General features: G+C 46.7%; 1 protein-coding gene across 1 annotated transcript in view; it reads right to left on the bottom strand.

Annotated features, from left to right (window-relative positions):
- Positions 1 to 19,894, bottom strand: part of PHETA2 (PH domain containing endocytic trafficking adaptor 2) — a 130,954-nt gene extending 111,060 nt beyond the window's left edge. Inside the window, exon 1 of the mRNA XM_086958465.1 lies at positions 19,749 to 19,894. The gene's annotated coding sequence lies outside the window, so the exon portion shown is untranslated. The remainder of the gene's footprint in view (positions 1 to 19,748) is intronic.
- Positions 19,895 to 22,093: the final 2,199 nt, after the last annotated feature.

The raw sequence follows: 22,093 nt of genomic DNA, 5'->3' as shown, positions 1-22,093 counted from the left end.
CTATGGGTACAGCTCCTTCAGTCTTCTCAACTACTATGAGGGCCCCAGCGAAATCACGTGCGGGAGCCCCCGGTCTCAACAAACAGGTACTGCGCCCACCAGTATTGATTATTGCCAATTCTAATCTGTCCAATTCAGCTCAGCTTAAGGCTCCCAATGAGACAGACAAACAAGACAAACAAGAGGGAAGCTACATAACTTTTAGCCTATCTAAAGATAACTCTGCTACCACTTTGGTCCAACAAGAAATAGTTGAGGTGGATGGGGGTTCTGATGCCGCTCCCCGAAGTTTGGATTTGCCCTCAGATGAGGGTGGTGATAAGAGTGTCTGTAATGGGTTGGCGCCAGAATCAATAAATCTCCCAGAGCCCATATTTGTGAACACTCAGGGTGGTGTGACTGTCGCCCTACCTCCCGTTGTGGGGGTTGAGGAAACAGATGGTGGAGGAGATTGCTCTACTGAAGACTATGAATATGAGGAGATAGAGGAAGGAGAGGATAGAGAAATGGGTCACAGCTCTCAGGGAGCTCCTTCAGACACTGCAAAGTTTATGGCAGACCGAAGGGGTAAAGCTAAACAGAGAAAGAATATAAAAAACAAGAAAGGGGAAAAGGCTTCAACGGAGGGCCCATCAGCAGCCATTACGGCCCCAGCTTCGACGAAAGCCTTCCCCCTGGATAAAAGCTCCCTTAGGAAGTGGATTCAGGCTAAGGGGCTTGTTAAGAATATGACCCTACGATTGTCAGGCACAAGCCCACCAATTGCCAAATCCCCTAAAGATTCCTCGGCCCCCCACCTCCCTCCTCCACTTCTGGACGCAGAATCTATGCCTCCTCCTATCTCCCCATCTGCCGAGTCTAGTTTGGCATCTCTTAATCCCTCAGCTGTGCTGGTAGATCCCATTCCAACAAGGATTGAAGCTTCCCCCACACTTTTGGAAACGTCTGGTCTTACTTCTGGTTCACCAGCCTCTGTGTCTTTATATAATACAGATCCTTCTTATAACACTTTGCCAGCTAATTCCAGAAAACAAATTCCTGTGTTATCTCCTTTTGAGGTCATATCACAAACTTTAACCAACCACCGTGCGGAGGCACATTCGAACACTTCATACAACTACAGGAAGATAACACTAAACTTCAGAATTCATTATCGGAGATGACTTCCAATTTAGGTGGGATTTCATAAGAAATCGAGGACCTCAAAAAAGAGTTGTCAGCATCGAAGAGGGGTCTGTTCGCACAGAGTCCTCTTTAAATCAACATGATGCCCAGATTACAGCCCTACTGTTGAAGGTTGAGGACTTAGAGAACCGCCAAAGGCGCTCGAATCTTAGACTCTTTGGCATTCCGGAGGGCGCCGAGGGGTCCGACGCAAGGACCTACCTGGTGAAACTATTACATAAGGCTTTACCAGACTTAGCTGACTGGGATTGGGACTCTCGTGTCCAAAGAGCTCACCGTCTCCCCCCATTTCAGAGGAATAGGGAGAGTAAATTCCCTAGACCTTTTATTATTTATTTTGGAAATTTTCTTTTGAGGCAGGCAGTGTCTTTAAAAGCACGTCCTAAATCTCCTGTCATAATTGAGAATATGTCTTTATTGTTCGATCAGATTTGGGTAAGCCTACTATGGATAGGAGGTGGAGGTTAAGGAAACTTATAGATCCTTTCAAAGCCAATGGTGGACAAGTGTTCTTGCAGGAACCTGCTCGCCTCAAAGTTATTGAAGGAGGTCATACCGACTATTTCACAGATGAGAAGGAAGCGTAAAATATGTTATCTAAATTGAGTTAAAGATTGGGCTGTAATTTGTTTTTTGTTAGCTGGTTTTTATTTCAGCCTTTTCGCCCCCCCCCCCTTTTTTTTTCTTTTAGGGGGAAAATTCTAAAAGAGAAAAAAAGAGGTCGGGTGGTCTGGTGGTCCTTGGGCTGCTCCACTCTGAGCTGCGTTTTCAGCGGCAGCAGTTACGGAGGGGTCTCCCTCTTGCACAGGGGGGAGGGAGAGGGAGGGAGGGGGGTGGTCCCAGTTTCTCCGAGGATGGGTTATCCTGGAAGGGGGGGGGGGGGAATATTTAAAAAATCAGCACAATGTGGTAAATTACCTAAGTTGATAGGAAGGATCTGTTTTTCACTTTTTGTTCTTATAATGTACAGTATGGCGGAAATGGAGTAAACTATGGTTTGAAATGCATAAATTGAAATGTTTAGCATGGAACGTATCCGGCCTAAATAGCAAAAATAAAAGAAGACTTGTCTCAGAAGAGCTAAGGCTCTATAATCCTCAGCTAGTTTTTTTTATCTGAGAAACACATTGCCTATAAGGACAGAAAGCTACTCAGCCAGTTGGGTTATGAGGTTATAATTTGCTCTTCACAACAGGTTTCACTTAGAGGAGTAGCCATCTTAAAAGATAAACGGGGTAGAATTGAAATAATTAGAACTGCTGCAGATAAATATGGCCGGTGGGCCATAGCCCAAATACTTATAGGAAATCGTAGATATGTACTATGTGGGATTTATGGCTCTAACACTGATGATACTTTTGTTTTTGATGAAGTGAATATGGAACTTTTGGGGTGGAAAGGGGAACTTATTATTATGGGGGATTTCAACTGTATTATGGATTATAAGCAGGATACGACTAGACAGGGCGCCTTTCAACACATGCGCAAAGTACGCGCAGCAATTTTAGACATCAGTCGGATACATAATGTAAAAGATGTATGGCGCTCTCTTCATCCTGTATACACCCGGTTATACGTTTTATTCAGCCCCCCATAAACTTTGTTCCCGTATTGATATGGCTTGGGCAACCGACAAAATAATACAAAACAGCTTTATGGAAATCTGCCCTCGGGTATCCTCGGACCATAATCCTATTTTATTGGTATTTAATCATTTAGAAGGTCAAGCAACCACAAGAATGTTTTCTTTCCCTCGCTATTTATTTTCTGATGCAGCTTATATTTCTCAGCTTAAACTACACCTTTGTGAATTTATTAAAATAAATCTTCATTCTGCTCCCCACATATCCGTTTGGGACACCAGTAGGGCTAGTATTGGAGGGCATGCGCAACAATACATTTTTAAGCAGAACTATGAACACCGAACACAAACTCTAAATTAATATAAGGTATTTTGGCTCAAGAAAGATTATTGGCCGAGGCTTTACGAATGCGCTCTCCCGATATGGTAGAAATAGGGCTAAAACTTGGATTCCTTAAGTCCAACCTTAAATCAACTTTTATCGAAAAGAGCTGTGCTAAGTTACACAAGGCCAAAATTTTGCATTATGAGGGAGGAGACAAAATTGGTACGATATTGGCATATGAAGTGTCGGACGACAGAGCACAGACTCTTATCAAAAGCATTAAAGGCACAAACCAAGTTACGTAAATCAACCGGCACAGATTTTGGCGCAATTCGCAGAGTATTATAACATCTTGTATACTCCGGAGAATCAGCCCCTTGCATCAGATATCTTAGAATACCTGGAAAATAACATCATGGAAAAATTCAACCCACCTGGTTTAAAGTATTTATCAGAGGAGATCATGGAGTTCTGGGGATACCGGAAGGTGCGTAGATCCTTGTCAACACTTAAAGGATCTTTCGAGACAGGTGGACTTAATTTTCCAGACTTTAAATTGTATTTTTGGTCTACCTTTATTGCCCGCCTCCGTTCCCTGCTTAACTCTCATTCACAATTTTGTTTTCATACCATCATGTTTAATTCAGATGCTAGAATGTTTTTGTTAAGATTGAACGACCCAAACTATTACAAGAGGGTTAAATTTAAGACCGCTAGGGATACTGCTAAGATCTGGTTTAGCATTCTGCTCTTTTGTAAAACATCTTTTTTCCATCCAAAACTACGACTTTGGGGTTACCCGGGATATTTAATGATGGTCAGGCTAAGGTATGGTCAACTCACGGAATCGTAACATTGGGGGACCCCTATGGATCTAATGGTTTTCTAGACTTTTTTAGCACTTAAAAACATATATAATTTGACCGAGGCTATGAGGTTCAAGTACATTCAAATACATGATTTTCTGATACGCCGGATGAAAGTCCTGAAGACTTTAAATTCTGAGATCTGGGATTGCTTCTATTCGTCTAAGACGAAATCATTAATAAGTGCAGGATATAGTAGCCTGATTGCTCTAAATTAGCGGAGAAGTGGAGCTCTAAACTTGGATTGACGATACATTCAGAACAGATTGCCCACTCTCCTTAAAAAATTAATAATCTGGTACAATCGGCGAGTTTAAGATTGCAACAATTTAAAACTTCTTGCCTGTTATACTATACCCCTGAAGTGATTCTTAAATGGTCTCCAAATGCTTTATATAATGACCGTGCTAAATGTCCTGAATGTGATACCGTGGTTGTCAACATAGAACATATATTATTTTCCTGCCCGTCCTTAAATGAGTTTTGGTCTGCTTTGGATAAGGTTTTGAAAACGATATTGATAAGGTCACCGGTACTCTCCGCTTTAACTGTACTTTTAGATGTAAATGATACTACCCTACCTCAACAGGCCTTAATTACTATTTTATTATCTTGTGCCAAACTCACCATCGCTCGGGCCTGGATCTCCCCACAATCGCCACATATTATGGAGTGGTGGTCTTTGGTCAACGAAATTCATGGCATGGAGGCGGCCTTGGCTCAACTTAGAGGTACTAGGTCCTTACTTAAATTTGAAAAAATCTGGGGCAACTTTATTTAAAATCTTTAATGTAAAAACCTGAATCTCTAATATGGTATGTTTTCCTTCCGTGTTTACACTCTATTGGTAGAAATTGTTTTCTCCCACACTGTACTTGTTTTCTTTAAGATATTATTGATTCATTTGTGATGTTTTTCTTTTTCTTTTTCTTTGTTTTTTCTTTATCTTGCTATGTTTCCATTTTGTGCTGATAATAAAAATATTTAAAAAATAAAAATAAAAAAAAGTATATTACTTACATTGGATTTTGACAATTGGCTGGAGCAGCTGTTTTTCGGAGTCAGGGCTGGCTAACCTCTACATTGTTTAGACCAGAAGTCCAATCTAAACTACTCTATATGGCATGTGACGGAGACACATTATTCAGTAAACATTTCGATGACGCGCTGCTCGCCATCAAAAATGACACAGACCCTGGAAAATCATTGGGCACATTGCCCTTCTGTAAATTTACTTTTCGAGGAGCACTCGGCAGAGAAGGTTACCAACGTTACCATCAATACCAACCCTATCAATCTCAGCTTAGACCTAATCAACAACAGCAATACTATCTTCCACCTTCAGCAGCCTACACAAGGCAAACAGCACAGCGTAAGCAGGTCACCCATTCCAGAGACGTCGCTTGTAAACAGTGATCTTGATCAGGTGCAAGCAACATTCCCCTTACCTCATCCTGTGGGTGCAAGCATTTTGAACCCTTTTTATCAATGGAGGGAAATTACTACAGACAAATGGTGCTGGGTCTGGTGACCTATGGTCATACCCTTAAGTTTATACAAACACCTCAAAACTGGCCACCAAAAGGTGTGTTCCCCCATCTTCACTTATTGCGGAAAGAGACTCTCATCATGCTCGCAGAGGGCGCCATCGAGTAAGTACCATTCAGTCAGAGGGACATCGCTTTCTACTCTCAATTTTTCCTAGTCAAGAAGAAAACAAGAGAATTGAGCCCCATTCTGGAGCTAAGAAACCTCAACAAATTCCTCAGAAAGCCATCCTTCTGTATGGTCACTCTATCAGACATCCTGCATCTCCTAAACCATGGAGATTATATGATGACTCTTGATTTGCAGGAAGCATATTTCCACATTCCCATACTCCCCAAGCATCGTAAGTACCTTCGCTTTACTGTAGCTGGTACCCATTACCAATTCAAGGTCCTACCATTTGGCTTCAAATGTGCCCACCACCCATCCCCGAATTTTCATCAAATGTCTGGCACAGTTCTCCTCATGAGATGCAGTCACCAGGTGTTTCCCTATCTGAAAGACTGGCTGCTAAAAGCAGAAACACCAATGCAAGCCTCCAAAGCCACACAAGATTGCATGGCACTGGTTCACAAATTGGACCTTACATTGAACTTCAAAAGTCATTTACTGTTCTGCATCAGAAGATACATTTTCTAGCCTCCATCCTAGGTACCAGGCAGGTCAAAGCCTTTCTTTCCCTAGAGAGACAACAAAGAGCAGTTCTGCTAGCCATCAAAATTTGCATAAGAAGGTCCGCTTCAGTGCGTTTCTACAAATTATTGCTAGGAATTATGTTGTCTGCAATAAATCTTGTACCCTTAGTACATCTAAAGATCAGACTTCTGCAAGAGGAGCTACAACTCCAATGCATCCAGACAGAAGGGTCTTTCGATTACCTCATCAAAATAACTCCAGAATGGTCCACGCTCTGAGCTGGCGGTCCCATGCTTCCCATATCTCCAAGGGTCTCACATTTCTGTCGTAATACCAGACTTCACCATAAAAACCAACGCCTCCCTGGAAGGTTTCGAACAGACATCTCTAGGATCTGCAAATCCAAGGCAAATGGTTTACCCCCCAAAGGTACATGCATATAAACCTCCTAGAACTCAATGCCATTTTCCTCACCCTCCAGAATTTCTTACCTTGCATACAGGGATCATCAGTGCTGGCACATGCAGACAACACGACCAGCATGCACTATGTAAACAAACAAGGAGGCACAAGGTCCCTGGCTCTCTCCCAGGAAGCCCAGGACCAATGGCACTGGCTGAGGGTGATAACACACAACATCACCCTCAAGGCATATCATGTTGCAGGAACAAGCAATACTTTAGCGGACCCACTTAGCAGATCCTTCGAAAGTTGCCACAAATTGGAGCTGAACCAGGGTGAGTTGAACAAGATTTTTCAACTTTGGGGCAAACTGGAGTTAGACCTCTTTGCCACCAGCGAAAACAGCGAAAGCTGATTTTACACCAGTTAGCACACACTGCCATCATCATGGGGGAATGCATTTTTCATAAAATGATACCAAAGGGGATGATGGACGGAGCGCTTGAGCAAATCAAACACTCACCCCCAGTCAACTGATCTTAGTTTAGTATCGCTTTTTCATAAGATGGTCTGGAATATAGACATATGCTTCTCCCCCATTCCCATAATCCCGAGGGCTGTCAGCAAGATGAAAGTGGAGACATGCAGTTAATCATCATCGCTCCCAGGTGGCCCAGGCAATACTGGTTCACCAAGCTTCTCGTGCTGTCGGAGTCCAAGCCGGACCAATCAAACGCTTTTGACAGTGAAACAGGGCCAAGTTCTACACCCGGATCCACTCTCTCTCCAGTTATATGCATGGCTGCTGAATTCCATGAATACCAGAAAGTAAACATTCCCCAAGAATGCAGGGTTGTTCTGGCAAGTGCAAGGGCAGAATCAACCAATAGATTCTACAGGCTGAAATGGAAGAAATTCTGCTTATGGTGTCAATATTGCCATCTGCACCCGCTAGAAGCATCACTGGAGCAAATCATACATTATCTTCTTTCTCTGGCTCGTTCAGGTTTAGTGCTTGCATTTGTTAAGGTACATCTTGCAGCCATATCCAGAGAAAGATGTTCCTCTCAAGCTCCTTCACTGCGCTACAGAAGGATAATCAAGCAATTCATGAAAGGACTTTTCCGAGTTTTTTCTCCGGTCCGACCTCCTCCTCCTGAATGGCATCCTAATATCGGTCTTTCCCAACTCATCAAACCACTATTTGAACCAGACCACAAGGCAGATCTAAAATTCCATACCTGGAAGGTAGCTGCTCTTCTGATGCTAACATCTGCTAGAAAGGTGAGTGAGATTCAGGCTTTCACAACCAAAGAGCCTTTTCTCTGATTCACAAATAAGGGTGGTATTCTATGGACTAATCCAAAATGTATTCCAAAAGTACCTTTGCAGTTTCACCTTAATGAGCCTGTCGTTTTACAAACCTTTTTCCCAAATCCAACAACTCCAGCAGAGCAATCTCTGCACACACTAGACATTAAGAGATGACTTAAGTTCTACTTGCATCGTACCAAACAGCTCCGTAAAACAGAACATCTCTTCTTTGCCTCTGGACAGACTCGGCAAGGCACACCAGTTACTAAAGCAAGCATTGTATGATGGATCTCAGCAACTATACGATTTTGCCACTCCAAAGCGGGCAAACCACTCTCCTTTTAGGCGAAGGCACACTACAAGAGCAGTATCCACAATAACCGCCTTAGTCACAACCTTTGGAGAAAATCTGCTGTGCTGAGACGTGGAAGAGCGTCCACACTTTCACTCAGCACTATGGATTCACCACACTGCAGTGATGCAGCAGTCGGACAGGCAGTGCTACGGCAACTATTCCAATGAGTTGAACATCTGTTATTTTCAATGCTTTCTTACTTGATATCTGGTCTCTGACAGCACATTATATTTATATTTATATGCATTACAATTTTCATTATTATTATTGTGATCATGATTATAATTCTTGTTATACTCATTAAGTTACTACCCACAATCCAGAAGGGTAATGAGACCATAATACCTAAAGTTTACATACTGTTTACTATTCTGATTCAAGCATGTGAATCTATGAAAGATCCAATACTGGAGAAGAATATAAGTTACCTGTAACTACAGTTCTCCAGTATTGGTATCTTTCATAGATTCACATGTGACTCACCCTCCTCCCCTAAGAGGCTCCTCTCATAGATCGAGATAATTGGTTCCCACTAGTGCTCGAAAGTCTGAGGGAATCAGCCTCTAAAGGGTGCTGTTGCCTGATTGATTAACGTTCAAGTTTGGTCCTTTTTAGGTCACGGATCGTAGGCTGCGTTTGCGTAGTCTCGCTCCGAGACTTTATGTCTCCTATAGTGGGGCTTAAACCCGCCCCTCTTCTCCATTGGCTGGCTTCCTAAACGGAGGCCAGCCATTGGACGAGAGGGGCTTCTGTCCGTTCAAGCCCCGTCTTTTTGGGATTTAGGGGTGTGTTTTTTCGTTTCTTTCTGTTTGCTTTCTCTCCTCTTCCCATTTGCTGGAATTTTACATTCCAGCCAATGGGAAGAGGAGAGAAAGAAAACACGCCCCTCAATCCCAAAAATGACGCTGGTTTCTCCGAGGGATTTCTGCTTCGCCTAGGAGAAACATGGTGGTTCTTTCCCCCTTGTTCTGCCCTATCATCGAACTTTGTTTGGCGCACGTGTTTGGCTTGATTGGGAAAAACTGATATGGGCTTGGTCGTGACATGTAGCGACGCCATCTTGTGTCTGGTGTGCTCTAGTGCTCCGTAACTGATCAGGAGTCTTTTGTGGATACATAGATGGCTGCAGCGAAAAGACGTGCGCCAAAAGTACGCATAAGTCTGGCTCGCAATATCCACTGAGATATCAAGCTGCATTATCCTATTATAAACCTTGGGGCGAGGAATACTTCTGTCTTCTTTGTCCACTTGACCTTTCTGAAAGTAGTCACATTTATTTTACGGGGATGAGCTCGGGATGGCTCTTGAACCGGAAGAGCTCATGCCTGCTCTTAAATTGCCTGAACCCAGTCAATTAGAAAAACACTGCACCGCCCCTTCCTTCATTTTCAGAACAGCTCCTTCGCCGGTGGCCCCATGGCCTGTGCACTGAGGGCTTGGGCGCTTCCTGTGGGATGCAGTCTTCTAGGCCCTTCAGTGGGAGCCGCTGGAAGGGGCTGACACCGCAGAGAGATTACAGGCCCCGGGGTGTGCGAGGGAAGCAGCGCTCCCCGGCCCTCTGGTTGATTCCAGGCTCGTGAGTCAGCGCCTCGCAGCAATTTTTTTCAACTTATTTTTTATTGTTTTCTTTTCTGTATGTTTTTATTTTGCGCTATCCACTCAGACTTCAAGTGGAGCTTAGCATGTCCAACATTTTTGGACTGACTGCGCATTACTGATATACAGTGGCGAGGCGAGGGTTTCCGGGAGGTGGGCTTGGTCAGAATACGAGCGACGCTATCTTGTGTATGGAGCGTTGCAGTCCTCCCTAACTGATCAAGAGGATTCTTTCTCCGGTATATTGGTGATTGCAGTGCAACCATGCCATTACTAGGTACTGAGAGGGAATTGTGGTGAGTTTAGCTGTCCTTGAATTGCTAAGCCTGTTTGGGGGTGTGTAAAGGAGTGGAATGAAGAGGGTCAGAGACTTTGAGTAGGGATCTTAAAGAAGGTTTTATTTTTATGTAGGACTTCCATCTCCGGCTTGTCAGTCTCTCTCTTGCGAAGGACGCGGGGTCCGTCTTGGCTTTGGGATCCAGATCATAGAAGGGAAACCACGGGAGAGAGCTGGTTCTTCCACTCCGTCCGGCAGCCGGGAATGAATGAGAGACAAAAGGGGGGTATTAGAAGGATGACCGGGAGCTTAAGGTGTAGGGACCGGGGGTGAAGGAAACCGAGTGCGGCAGTGCTATTCACAGTCACTATTCGGTGCTCAATGTGCTCGTGAAAGGAGGATTTCTTTAGAGACTATACACGGAACTGTACAATTATTTACACGCAGTGTTTGATTCACTAGGTAGGCTATGTCACCCGACCCAACCCGCCACTCTGCCCCGAACCTGATTAAGCCACGCTCCTCCCGTGGGAGCGTGGCGGGGCGCCTCGTGGTGACTTTGGCCTCCTGGCTTGGTGATATCAGCTCGGGGTTCTTGGTCTTGTTCCGTCTTGTCTTCTTCCTCCGTAACGCACAACTCTTCTCTTCTTCTTCGCTCTCCGTCGCCTTTCTCGTCCTCCGGGGAAACGCCGTCCGTCGACTTCCTGGTTCCTCCCTCATTTGTTGCGGAAGGCGTGGTGACGTCAGTGAGGGGATGAGCTTCGTCAGTTGGGAATCCCGAGTTAAAGGAGCCCTCTGTATTTCCAACGTCGTGGGATCAAAAAGGTTCGTATTCCCGGTGATGCCACTCGTCTTGAAGGTATTGATTGGGCTGCTGGTGAGAAGAGACACAAGCGGGTGAGAGAGGTGTAGCCAGCCACCAGTCCCGTATTTGATCGTGTTCCCCTGAAGGCGGACCCGCTCCGTCACAGGGTGTTAAAAGTTAAATTGGCTGTACTGAATGGTATATTCCGGTACACAAGGTAACTTGCTGCTATAATTTTTAACAACTGGATTTTGCTGCTAAATTGAATACAATTGAATGTTTTTAAACTAATTTTTAAGTGGTTTTTACAATCTTTTCTGCATTCTTTTTCGCAATATCCACTGAGATATCAAACTTCAAGCGGCAGCTCAGCCTGTCCAACGTGTTTGGCTTGATTGGGAAAAACTGATATGGGCTTGGTCGTGACATGTAGCGACGCCATCTTGTGTCTGGTGTGCTCTAGTGCTCCGTAACTGATCAGGAGTCTTTTGTGGATACATAGATGGCTGCAGCGAAAAGACGTGCGCCAAAAGTACGCATAAGTCTGGCTCGTCTGTCCCCGTCTGAGTCCCGACACCGGCCAGCCATTATTCTGGTTTTGCTGTGGAAGGTGGGTCAATTATTATCTACACGTCAGCGGAACTAGAGGGTATGAGGAGGCGGAAACTAAGGGATGCAGTCCCTTTTTCGTAGATTGTGTTGACAGTATTTCATGTGGCAGCTGTAAATATAGCGTTTACCCCTGAACCATCAGGTCAATTACAGGGCAAAATCCAGAGAGAGTCGAATAGAATTGAAGGCGGCGCTGATTAGAGTTCACTCTGCACAAACACACTCTAGATATTTATGACTTGTTAAAAAAAAAAAGGATTCTGGACGCGTTATTTATGGCAGAAACTTGGATGAGGGAGGACTCCAGTACTCATTTTCAGTTAGCCATGCCTGAGACCTATGTATATGCACATTTCAGATAGGGTGGAAGTAGAGGAGGCAGGGTAGCAATTGTTTAGATTTGTAACTGCAAAACCTTTAACATTGATGGGCTGATAGGAGCAGACGTTTTGGGCATTAGCAAACCATGTGCAGCAAAATGGTTTGGAATGTGTTCTTTGGTGACCTATCCATAATTTTTCCACTGTCATGGGTAAGAAGCCCTTCATTGGTGTGTTTAGTGAGAAGTGTTTTTATATAGCACAAACTAATATTTCAATACTTTATTGGTACTTCCGTCATGATGTGATGGTTAAAGAAAGTCACAAATTATCCCCTCATTATGATGAACAAATTGTGAGCAAGAATACAGAGGTGTGCTGCTAACACCCACACCTGTGCACTTTCATAACAACCCTCCTATTGCCCCACCTGCACTGAGTGTGTGTGTGGCTCTGTGTGTGTGTGGCTGTGTGTGTGTGGCTCTGTGTGTGAGCTGTGGCTCCGTGTGTGTGTGGCTCTGTGTGGGTGGGTGTGTGTGGCTCTGTGTGTGGCTGTGGCTCTGTGTGTGTGGCTGTGGCTCTGTGTGTGGCTCTGTGTGTGTGGGTGGGTGGGTGCGTCTGGCTCTGTGTGTGTGGCTCTATGTTTGTGGCTCGGTGCGTGTGGCTCTGTGTGTGGGTGGGTGGGTGTGGCTGTTTGTGTATGGCTGTGTGTGTGTGGCTGTGACTCTGTGTGTTTGGCTCTGTGTGTGTGGCTCTGTGTGTGTGGGTGGGTGCGTGTGGCTCTGTGTGTGTGGCTCTGTGTGTGCGGGTGGGTGCCTGTGGCTCTGTGCGTGTGGGTGTGTGTGTGGCTCTGTGTGTGTGTGTGTGTGTGTGGGTGCAAATGCAATAGGTCTCGCATTTGCGAGAGATTAAGCTATTGGCATTGTAAATGACAATGCCATTTATTTATATGTTTTTAAAACAAAAATAATGTCATGAGCAATGCCAATAGCTCTAACTTTAACAAAGACGAGACCATTGCATTGTAAATGCTTGTATTAGGTCTCGGCCTAGTGTACATTGCGCAGCAGTGTCGCGCATCCGAGATTTTATGTTAACAGTATTGGGGGCTTCAACCTGCCCCTCTTCTCCATTGGCTGGCTTCCTAAACGGAGTGCAGTTTTAAACTCCGTGACGTCATCCGTCACTCAACAGCAAAAACCACGCCCCCGAATGCGAAAATGGCGGTGCTTTTCTGACGCCATTTCTGCACAACCGCCGCCGGAAGAAGTCGAGAAGCTGCCGAGTCCTCTGGTGAGTGCTCGCTTTTCTTGCGTCTCTTCCCTGATTGTGCCTGTGTGCTTGCCTCTGTCTCCTCGTTGTGCGTCTGACCCCTCGTTGTGTGTCTGCCCCCTCGTTGTGCTTGCTTTCAGCCCCCCACTCGCTGTGCTTGCTCCCCTGCCCCCTCGCTGTGCTTGCTGTCCTGCCCCCTCGTTGCTTGTGCTTGCTGTCCTGCCCCCTCGTTGCTTGTGCTTGCTGTCCTGCTCCCTCGTTGCTTGTGCTTGCTGTCCCGCCCCCTCCTTGCTTGTACTTGCTGTCCTGCCCTCTTGTTGCTTGTGCTTGCTCTCCTGCCCCCCCTCGTTGTTTGTGCTTGCTCTCCTGCCACCCCCTCGTTTGTTGTGCTTGCTCTCCTAGCCCCCCCATCGCTGGTTGTGCTTGCTCTCCTGCCCCCCTTGTTGCTTGTGCTTGCTCTCCTGCCCCCCCTTGTTGCTTGTGCTTGCGCTCCTTCCCCCCCTCGTTGCTTGTGCTTGCTCTCCTGCCCCCTCGTTGCTTGTGCTTGCTGTCCAGCCCCCTCGTTGGTTGTGCTTGCTGTCCTGCCCCCTCGTTGCTTGTTTTCCTGCCCCCTCGTTGCTTGTGCTTGCTGTCCTGCCCCCTCGTTCGTTGTGCTCTCCAAGCTCCATAGATGTGGTTGTGTCCATAAACTACAGCAAGAAAGCAGAAGCCGAGGCCTCTAAACCTTTCTCTTCGTTATCTGCTGACAAAAGTCCGGTCATGCAGAAAGGTACTGTAATGAAAAACACATTCATCATTGCCTTGATAATTTATGAATTAGAAGTAAAAATATATTGCTAAATGTGTCACAAGATGTGTAGCATTATTGTGGGTGATGATTTGCAAAATGAATAAGAATATCATTTCAGATATTGGTTAGCCTTCTACAATATCATATTTTAGCATATTTAGAAGGCCAGTCTTTACAACCTTATTTGTGTGAGAGAAAAATTACAGCTAGGTCTGCCAGTGCGAATGGTGGTGACACTGCTGTGCACTTGTAATTGATGGAACACTTTATTGTGAGCCAGATGTTTTAGGTTGTCTCCTATTCATGTGGGCACAGTGGGAGAGATTGGATTTAGGAAAGAGTTCCATATTGAGCAGTGGTGTCTTAACATCTTAAACTTGCTGGACAGTAGCCACCGCCATTGACCACCTCCATTTCACTCTCACTATGATTTGTCTTGTTCTATTTTAGCCAGACTTCATGTTCGAAGGGTACGTGTTGTCTGCCCTGCCTAAATTAAAAGTAGTCTTGCTTCCTCAGCAGTGTCACTTAAAAATTGCCTGAAATGTCAAACATTCCCTGTGCTTGCTGTCCTGCCCCCTCGTTGCTTGTGCTTGCTGTCCTGCCCCCTTGTTGCTTGTACTTGCTCTCCTGCCCCCCCCTCGTTGGTTGTGCTTGCTGTCCTGCCCCCTCGTTGCTTGTGCTCGTTGCTTGTGCTTGCTCTCCTGCCCCCCCTCGTTGCTTGTGCTTGCTGTCCTGCCCCCTTGTTGCTTGTACTTGCTCTCCTGCCCCCCCCTTGTTGGTTGTGCTTGCTGTCCTGCCCTCTCGTTGCTTGTGCTCGTTACTTGTGCTTGCTCTCCTGCCCCCCCTCGTTGCTTGTGCTTGCTCTCCTGCCCCCCCTCGCTGGTTGTGTTTGCTCTCCTGCCCCCACTCGTTAGATATGTTTGCTCTCCTGCCCCCCCCCATTGGTTGTGCTTGCTCTCCTGCCCCCCCCTCGTTGGTTGTGCTTGCTCTCCTGCCCCCCTCGTTGGTTGTGCTTGCTCTCCTGCCCCCCCCTTGTTAGTTGTGCTTGCTCTCCTGCCCCCCTCGTTGGTTGTGCTTGCTCTCCTGCCCCCCACGCTGTGCTTGCTCTCCTGCCCACCTCACTGTGCTTGCTCCCCTGCCCCCTCGTTCGTTGTGCTTGCTCTCCTGCCCCCCCTTGTTGCTTGTGCTTGCTCTCCTGCCCCCCTCGTTGCTTGTGCTTGCTGTCCTGCCCCCTTGTTGCTTGTGCTTGCTGTCCTGCCCCCTCGTTGCTTGTGCTTGCTCGCTGTCCTGCCCCCTCGTTGCTTGTGCTTGCTCTCCTGCTCCCTAGTTGGTTGTGCTTGCTGTCCTGCCCCCTCGTTCATTGTGCTTGCTCTCCTGCCCTGCTATTGGCATTGTAAATGACAATGCCATTTATTTATTTATTTATTTTTAAAAACAGATTTTTATTGAGTGCATAATAAGCATATATTCTGTAACGCTCTGTCACCCAGAGTCAATCACCGTCATCATGAAATTTGAACACATATGCAGTCATTTTCTCGTGTTACATTATAAGAAGAAGAAAAGGAAATACAATTCAAGGATATGACAAACTGGTCCTTCCCCCCCATCCCCCCACCACCCGCAACTCCCTCCCCCTCCCTATGCGCTGCTTCCTGCTCTACTGGGTAATACACTTTCAGTGCACAGTATAGTACTGCCACTGACCATTGTACAGAAGTGCCAAGGTAGTCCGGCTACATTCGAGGCTGGTCCGTGGTGTCATCGGGAGGCGAGTCCAGCTCCAGACCACGATAGTCCGCCCACCGTTTCCACACCCAATAATGTTTAAGCAGGCACCCCCTGGCCACAAATACAGGCTGCTCCATCCCCATGCAGAAGTCCATGCCCCGCTTCCATGCCGCCAGAGAGGGAGCCTGGGGCCCTTTCCACGAACGCGCAATGTCTCGTTTCGCCAAGGTTAAGCCCAAGAGGAGCAAGTGGCACTTGTATCTGTTGCCTCCCACCCCGGCCATAACATGTAGCAGAGTCAGTTTAGGGTCCCTCTGAAGTACCCAGGCTAGAACGTAATCCAAGCACCGAAGCACTCCTGTCCAAAATCTCTGCAACGCCTTGCATTCCCACACTGTATGTAGTAGCGTTCCAACCTCCGTCCCACACCTGAGGCAATCCGGAGACGCAATCAGCCCCGCCTTCCATAAGCGCTGCCTAGTATAGTATGTGCGGTGTAGGTACCTAAATTGTATGAGTCGCAGGCGCGTGGAGATTGCAACTCCCCTAGGGCTCTCCAGTGCCTCCACCCAATCCTCCTCATCCATGTCCCCAACGTCCCTTTCCCATGTTGTTCTAAGGTGCTGCAGGTCTGTGGTACAGTGTCGGACTACGGTTTGATATATTCGGGACAGTTTCTTGTCAGGTAGCTCCCCCATGAATATTTTTGCCTCTAGCGGGTAAATTCAGGCAGGTCACCCAGCCCCGCTATATATGGTGTCAAAGCATGTCGGAATTGAAGATATTTATAGAACTGGGTTCTCGGCATCGCGTATTCTACACGCAGGTCATCAAAGGACTTGAGCACTCCCCTTGACATAACATCGCCCAAGGTGGAGATGCCGATCGCATCCCTTCCCCGAAAGCCCGGCAAGGTGTCCAACTGGGGCAGGCGGCCATTGTGCCAGAGCGGGGTCTCTCGGGTTAACACATTCCACCAACCCATTCTACGTAGCGTCTGCCTCCAGATTTGAAAGACCACCTGCGTGGCTGATGGCAAAGCCTTTCTGAGCGGCGCCGAGTATAGAAGCGTATGGACGGACGCCGTACTCATCAAAGCCCTCTCCACTGCGTAGGCGGGGTCACTCCTGTCGGCATACCACCAGTCATTTAGGACCAACAAGTGGGAAGCCTGGTAATATGAAAGAATATCTGAAGTGGCCAGGCGCCCAGTATAGGTTGACTGGAAGCAGGTCCGCAGGGCAACCCGCGCCGTGCCCCCCCTCCCATAGAAATCGGCTGAGCGCCGAGTTAAGGCGCCGGAACCAACTCTGCGCAATCAGGACTGGGTGATTCTGCAGCTGGTATATCAAACGTGGGAGAGCCACCATCTTAAAGATGGCTGACCGACCATGAATGGAGAGTGGCATTCTGGACCAAACTTTATTGTCGTCTCAGGTGCGCTCCCACACCGGGGTAATGTTACGTTCCATAGCAACGGAGGCGTCCTCCGCCAGGAACACCCCCAAGTATTTCATGCCGTCTGTGGCTATTTGAAGCTCCCCCGCCCAATTCCCAACAGGCTGCGGGCCGCCCAGGATCCATAATGTAGATTTCCGAGGGTTCAAGTATAGTCCAGAGGTTTCACCAAAAATTTGCAGGATTCGCATGAGCCGAGGCCCCGAGCGCAGTACATCATCGGCGTACAGCGCTATTCTATCAGTCACCCCCCCCCGCCCACTGGAAACCCTTCAGCTGAGCGTCTATCCGCACCCACGCCGCAAGGGGCTCCATAGCAAGGGCGAACAGATATAGGGAGAGGGGGCAGCCCTGCCTCGTCCCACTTTCGAGCCGAAAGGAGCGGAAAATCTCCCCCCCACACGTACCGCCGCCGTGAGATCTGTGTATAGGAGCCGCACATACACCAAAAAACGAGGGCCCAGGTTCAGACGTCCCAAAAGAGCGAACAAATACGTCCAGCTTAGGGAATCAAACGCCATATCCATGTCAGCTAAGAACAGTGCAGCCCCTGCCCCCAGCTGTCGCCAGGCCGAAACTGCAACCTGCGCCCGTCGTATATTATGGCGGGTAGCCCGCTGTGGCATAAAACCAGCCTGGTCAGGATGCACCAGGTCGGTAATGTACGGCTTGAGTCTATTGGCGAGGGCCTTAGCTAGTATCTTGGCATTTATTTATGTTTTAAAAACAAAAACATACATAAAAATAATGTCATGAGCAATGCCAATAGCTCTAACTTTAAGAATGCCGAAGTCATTGCATTGTAAATGCTTGTTTAAAAAGACATAGAAAGGCTATTAAACTGGCTTTCCATTTCCATTATAGCCTATTATACTATTACATACTGCTTTACTATGGTTCCGTGGGACTTCCACTTCAACGACGTGGATGATTTAAGCATATGAATCTTTGAAAGATACCAATACTGGAGACCTGTAGTTACAGATAAGTAACGAATTTCCTTCTCCTGTGTGTTTGCGCCTGCACTCTCAGTCCTAGGCTGCCTCATCAGATGCATATTTGAGTAGAAGGCCTTCCTCTGTAGCAGCCTCATTGCAGTTTTGGTACTGGCTAATGGGTGGTGATGTTACCACACTTCTATGTCATAGCAAGTGCTGGAGTTTTCAAAATGGCGGGCAACCTGCCCTCCCACCTAATCGGGAAGCAATGGTGGAAAAGAGGTTTCTCCAAGAGACTGTCTAAGGGGGAGGGATGGCAGTGTAACAGCAGCCAGGCGTGAGAGGTGAGAATAAAGACATCATCAGCTTAGGCTACAATAGGCAGAACTACTACTCGGGTTACAAAAAACATATAGTGGAGCTAGTCATCCGGTTCCATGGATCTTGCAGCCTCAGACACCAGAGCTGCCCTCCACTTACACAGATTTACCAAACTTTGACAGTTTACCTCAAATTACAGATGTTACAAGCTCAGACAGCAGAGCCATCAAACAGGTTACACTATTTTAGAGGCCTCGAATAACTTAGCTATCCCCCATACTAGAGAAATCGGACAGGTTCACATTGCATATCATATGGGATACCATGAGACACTCTTCCTATGGCCTCAAACATCAGAGTGTGTTCCCTAGGTTGAAGAGTGTACAGGTATTGCAGAGTAGTGCTGTCCCTTAGGTTAAAATTGCCTTACAGGCCCAGACTTCACAAGTGAAAATGACCCCCTAGGTTACACACTCCCCATCTATACAAGCCTCACACAGCAGAGGTATCTCTCAAGTTACATAAATCTTAAATGGCAAGACTGCAGAATTAGTTATACGTTAACTTACATCAGTCCCACAGGCCTAAAACAACGAAGGCCTCCATTGGGTTACTCATATCTTTTTGTGTCAGATTTTGTGACTCAGGCAACATAGTTTTCCCAGCCTTGCACACTTATTACATACAGGAGTGCTGTCCCCAAGGTTATATAGATGGCACAGACTCAGACACCAGTTTCCCCATGGTTTATACTGATCTCAGACCTCATAACGCAGAGCTAGTCCATAAATTACTTAACTCTTACAAAACTCACTCATCCCTCAAATTATAAAGAACATGCAGAGCTGAGAGAATAGTGCTACATCTCAGGATACACATGGAAATTGCAGAGCACTTGGAGTAGGGCTACCCCTCGGGGTACACACACAACTTACACAGCTGAGAGAGCAGATCTAGCCTCAGGGCACACCTAGAATTTACAGCGCTGAGAGAGGGCAGAGGTACACCTCAGGGTAGAACAGAATTTAAAGAGCTACCCCTCAGGGTTGCCCACAGGATTTACAGTGCTCACAGAGAAGAGCTATCCCTCGGGGTACACCAGAATTTACAGAGAACAGAGCTACCCCCCAAGGTACACACCTCTTCTAGGTTTCCCCGAGCACAGCTGTTCCTCAGGTTACATTATAGTCCTTAAAGCCCCCTGACAGCAGAGCTATCCCACCCTGACTGCTTTTGCAGCCTAAATCAACAAAGGCATCCCGCAGATTACACGGATTTCACATGCCTCTGACAGCAGTTACTCTTCGCGTTACACGCCTTATAAGCAGTAGATGGATGCTTTGAATTACACCCTTCTTATAGACGCAGGCCTGAGACAGCAGACCTGTCTCTTGAAGGCATGTACCTCTCACCTCTGCTTGTCAGATAGTCAAGCAGTTTGCTGAAGTTCCTGCGGTGTGCCAGATGAGCCGACTCAGTCTTTCATTCTTTCAGTATGGTTAAAATGCGCACCCCTTCTTCGTCCCAGTTGCTCCGCGGTCTCTATTGTTTTGTTTGTGTCAGCCCCTCTTTCCATGGACTTTAACTCCTCCCGGGGGGAGGGAGCTTGACTGTGTATCCGCCCAGCTTTAAAACCACTGACTACTTCCAGATGTGCACTTCTGGAAAACCTAATAGAGTAAGAAGGCGGGATCAGGAATACACAGCGCGTCACTCCCAGAACTGGAAGGGCTCACGTGATCTGCAGTGGTACCACGTCTGTCAGACTGATGGGATTAACGGGGTGCAGAGTTTGCCGCACCAAAACTTGAAATCTTTGGGATTGGATTGAAATGCCTTTTGATTATTTCGCATTTTAGTCTAAATAGGTTTAGTGTATTGGCAAAAGGGGTGCGGAGCGTAATACCTCCGGGGATGATTGCGAAAGGGATTTGGCACAGTGGTCCGGAGCCGTCACCTCAATGGCTGGATGACTCACGGCATTGACACAAGCACCGAGCATGTGATGTGATGGATTGTGTCCCACAGGATGCCAAAGAAGACTGCCACTGCAGTACAAGAGAGCCTGACATATCTGGGGACGGGTCCCTGAAGGGTTTGACACAGACATAGAGAGTCTGTCTCTCTGGGGCTCTATGGTTCACGGGACTTGGACTGGGGTATAAAGCCTGTTGCACCTGAGACTGGATGACTCAATTTAAATTGCTATTTTTTTTCTTTAGGCTCTTTAGAGACAGTCTTTTGAGCAAAAAAAAAGTCTTTGTAAAATTCAACCATGCAAGATAATAAAATGTTCCCAAAACAATTAACAAAAAAAATAATGTAATTTATTTGCAGGCATTTACATTACAGCTTTGGGTGGTGGTGGAGGTTGATGGACATTTCATTGTAAAATGTAAGTGTGGGCGTAAAATCCCTTTCGTTTGCGTAATTAGTGGATTTTTGGCAAATTCGTGGTCCGCGAATCGCGTGAATTTGCACAAAAATCCGCAAATTCACAAGCTGCGAATTATTTTGCTTGGTCGCGCTTGAAAAATACAATATCGCGCGCGCGGCGTTGACTTACCGTGATTCTGAATCAGCCGAGTTGTTTTTCTCCCGGTTTGCGTGTGCTGCACCATTTTCGATCTTGCTGCGTGATCGCGTGAGAGTTTTTCGAACGCATTTACGTCATCGCGGCTCGCCATCTTGCACAACGAGAGTTTGATAACGCGAGTACGTCATAAAGGCCTACGGTCACGCATTGCGGGAGTAAACAATGCCGAACACGTAGATGCGGTGCGCAGCTGACTTCCGGCGGGCTCGCGTTCCCGAAATTGCAAACATTGCAATTCAGCACAAGAAATCCACCGCAGGAAGCATAAACCTTCTGAAAATGATGATTTTGATCAGAATAACTCCTCAGATTGACATTTGGCTGCACTTTTTGGTGCAAGGAGTCCATTTTGGGGGGGGGGGGGGTGGGAGGAAGTAAGTGCCCCAGAGTCTCCAACTTCCTGTTCCTGTCCAGCAGGCTCCTCCCAGTGCTTTGTCCTTGTCCTGGTCACTTTTGATTTAGATCTGGAGCTGGAAGGATTACTTTTGTGGCTGCTGCTGGATATTTGTACTTGAGGACTTTTTGGACTTTGGAGTTTGGATCATTTTTGGACTTGAGATTTTACAAGTAAGTTGGTGTTGTTTGTTTGGGGCATTACAGTTGAGGCAACTACAGTTTTAAAACTTTTTTCACAACTTAAAAAATATATATATTGTGAGTAGCCACAGTATCCAGTAGGCCAGGGTTAGTCATGGGTGCATGATACAACTGTTTTTGTGATTTTTTAAACTTAATTTTCATTTATGTCATGGAATTTTAGCTCACTGCTATATGTTTTTATTAAATATTGGGGTGCTTGTAAAGCCTCACTAGCCTGTAGGCCCAGGTGTAGTGAGTGGTGCATGGAGCTAGTCTTTCTGTGGGGTGTCTTGAATTTAAACATCATTGAGGGCATGGATTGTGGTGATTTTTGTGTGTTTTTTGACTTTTTGGGATGTTGTTGGGGCCTGGCATGTGGGTGGGGGCCATTTTGAGGCCTGGTCCAGGCAGGGCCTGGTCATGCTGCTGGGGGTCAAGGGTCCATTTTGAAGCCAGGCAGTGTGCTCAGGCCTGCACCCAGTTTGCCTTGCTTTCAACCATTATGCCCAGGTGTAGTGAGTGGTGCATGGACCTAGTCTTTCTGTGGGGTGTCTTGAATTTAAACATCATTGAGGGCATGGA

This window comes from Lissotriton vulgaris, chromosome 1_1 (genome assembly GCF_964263255.1).
Source record: "Lissotriton vulgaris chromosome 1_1, aLisVul1.2, whole genome shotgun sequence".
In the NCBI taxonomy this organism is placed as follows: Eukaryota; Metazoa; Chordata; class Amphibia; order Caudata; family Salamandridae; genus Lissotriton; species Lissotriton vulgaris.
Note: the sequence above shows the minus strand (reverse complement) of the source record. Positions and strands in the feature narration are given on the sequence as shown.